Here is a 3191-nt window from a genome sequence, read left to right as displayed (position 1 = left end):
CACCGGTTTGTATGGGGAACTCACATCCCACCGTCCCGTTCAATAACCTTATGGAAGGTGATGTATGGTAAAATCTTAACACAGAACATTCTTCAGCAGAAAGGAATCCATCTAGTTTCCCGGTGTGTTTTGTGTCTATCATCGGTGGAAAGCATTGATCATCTTTTTCTGCAATGTTCATTCGCAAGACGGCTTTGGTAGGAAATTGGGTCTATTTTCAGTCAGCGGCTAATGCAAAATGACAATTTCGATATTTTTTTAACAGACTCATTCGATGCAGGTTTGGTGCTCAAGTGGCTGCTGTTTGGAGTTTGGCTGTCGTGAGCTGCGTATGGCTGATCTGGCGAACGAAGCCTTTATTTGGCACAGAGCTCCCTTCAATCCAAATCGGTCTCCATATGCTAACCCGCCTAATTCGGGAAGCAAATAGGAAAGTGTTAAGCCCAAAATATACCTAAAATATCATTAACATTTACATCATTTTTATTACAAATTCATGTTATTTATATCTGTTTAGATTACTTTTACTCTCGAATATCTTTCTTTCTTGCAAGGTACCTAAATATTTGGTAAAATCCAAATAGGAACGAAAAAGGATCTAAAACAGAAGAAAAACCCTATAAAAGGAGTCAAAGACGACGTAAATCGAAAGCGCTAAGTCGAAGACACGAATGAAAGCTAAGAAGTGAGAAAAATCACCGGGCCGCGACAGTGGATCCTCAACCCGCGGCCGCGACACGCGTGGTATAGCTATTTCTCCCCTTCGTCCGAAGCTCAACTCAATGCTACGTCATTCACGGCCGCGGATTACCATCCTCGGTAAGTGCAGAAAATTTACAAAGAGCATTTAACACATGCTGAAAATCCAAGAAACGCGTTCGTTCAAGTGGATAAAGACGTCCTTTCACAACGGACACGACTCTTAACCAACGGATACATCACTTCAAACACAACCCTTCAACATCTATAAATAAAGAGTTGATGTTGAGAAAAAGTGGTTGTGAAATGTTATAATATAGATATAGAATCAGAGCGTAGAACTTATGTCGAAGTTCTAAGTAAACACATTTCGAGAGTTAGAAATTAGATTCTGTACAAAACAAGATGAGGTACACATATTGTTTATAGTTTAATTACAACTCAGTAGCGTTTAGACATTGTTCCAGTTTTAGTTTGCATCATGGTAGTGGCCGACCGAATCCCTATTACGAAGTTACAGCGAGAAGATTGAGTAGAGTGTTCACACCTGAGCCTGACAACCTCTTAGGAAACCCAAGGAAGCGGAACCGATCAAGCCCTTCACTTGCACGCCCTCGAAGAACTCGATGCTCCTTGTTCTCTGTAAACTTGTATCAATTTATATTTCATCTAATAAAGTCCGTTCTATTCGACAAATCGTTATGCAGCACTTATGGTAACCAATCCAATATAAGTGAGGCTGGTGTTTTCATTAATATGCACTTGAATTCAAAATCATTACAAGGAAACTTTGTTGAACACTTAGGCAAATTATCATCTCGAAAGAGTTTTAATTTGAGTAAGGGCCACTATCCCGAAAGGGTTTTGTCGCGTTCAAAGCCAATTAATTAGAGGTTCCGTCATTTATTTCATCATCATAATTGATACAAAGTTTAAGTTGTTTTCTTTGCTTAATGCAAATGAATAAATTCTTTCGTTTTTCTAAAAAGTTCTAAATGTTCCTGTTTTGTAAAATTCATCCTTAAAATCAGAAGACCTTTCTAACAATCGATTTATTCTAAATATAAAATCTTATTCCAGCATTTTCAAATACTCAAAGTTCACAAATTCAATTAAACAAATTTCCTAAATTCAATTAAACCAATTTTCACTTTTCATTTACATTTAATAGTAAATCTAACTAGTTCGAAATTAACAAATTCAAAAAATAAGTTTTTTCGTTAAAAAACGTATCCCTGTGGGATCGATATTTTTATTACTACAAGCGAAACCGTGCACTTGCGGAAATCGCTCAACAAGTTTTGGCGCCGTTGCCGGGGATACGCCAAAATTTTTGACAAAATTTTTATTTTTTGTATTTTATTTTCGAATATAGGTTTATACATTATTTTTATACAATTTTTATATTTTATTTATTTTCAGTTATATAACATACTTGTTTTCAATTTTGTTTTGAAGGTAGTTTGGCTCGTGTAACAATTTCAAGTTCATGCGCAGTTTGCGAAATTCGGGCACGCCACCAGATCCTTTAGATCCAGAAATTGAAAGAACACTTAAGAAAAACAAGAAAAACAACAAAAACAAAGACAAAACACCCTTAAAAACCAAAGTAGACCAGCCAGAGATTATGGCCGATCCACCGACACTTATGGATTATGCTAGGCCAGGAATGACCGGTGTAACTAATAGTGTAGTTAGACCCCGTATAAACGCAAATCAATTTGAAATTAAGCCTGCTTTGCTTAATATGTTGCAAAACAACGTAACGTTTTATGGACTACCTAACGAAAACCCTAATGCACATTTGACAAATTTCTCAGAAATTTGTGACACTTTTAAAATTACTGATGTAACAGCCGAAGAAATCAAACTTCGCCTCTTTCCTTTCACTTTGAAGGATAAGGCAAAAATTTGGTTAACTTCTATGCCTGCTGCAACATTTGAAACTTGGGACCAATTAGCCCAAGCATTTTTACAAAAATATTTTCCCTTAGCAAAAACCGCAAGAGTCATCAAAGAGTTGACATCTTTTACACAAAATGATAATGAAACTCTTTATGAAGCTTGGGAACGTTTTAAAGAACTTCAATGTTTATGCCCACACCACCAACTGCCAGATGCACTTTTAATGCAGACATTCTATAATGGATTAAATCCTACAACTAGAGGTTCATTAGATGCTATGTCTGGAGGGTTATTTATGAAGAAGACGTCCGCCCAAGCAAGAGAACTTTTGGAAGAAATGGCAATCAACAGCAGTATGTGGCCCGCCGAGCGTGGCCATATACCGACGGCGAAACCATCATCCTCAGGTACATCATCGGTTAAAGGTATAATGAATCTTGATCCTGTAGCAATGTTACAAGCCCAATTTTCTGCCTTATCACACAAAATTGATAAATTTATGGCACCATGCGATCCTAATGATCCAATCCAGAGAGACATTGATTACGAAGGTATGAATGAGATAGAACAGGTAAATTTTGTCCAAG

At 36.9% G+C, this 3191-nt stretch overlaps 1 non-coding gene across 1 annotated transcript; it reads right to left on the bottom strand.

Annotated features, from left to right (window-relative positions):
* Positions 1 to 2704: 2704 nt before the first annotated feature.
* Positions 2705 to 2811, bottom strand: LOC136201613 (small nucleolar RNA R71). Its single transcript, XR_010673960.1, has one exon. It is a non-coding gene; the product is annotated as a small nucleolar RNA R71 (small nucleolar RNA).
* Positions 2812 to 3191: the final 380 nt, after the last annotated feature.

The sequence above is a fragment of the Euphorbia lathyris genome, chromosome 7, assembly GCF_963576675.1.
Source record: "Euphorbia lathyris chromosome 7, ddEupLath1.1, whole genome shotgun sequence".
NCBI classification, from domain to species: Eukaryota; Viridiplantae; Streptophyta; class Magnoliopsida; order Malpighiales; family Euphorbiaceae; genus Euphorbia; species Euphorbia lathyris.
The sequence above is the reverse complement of the archived record's forward strand: the minus strand, read 5'-3'. Positions and strand labels throughout refer to the sequence as shown.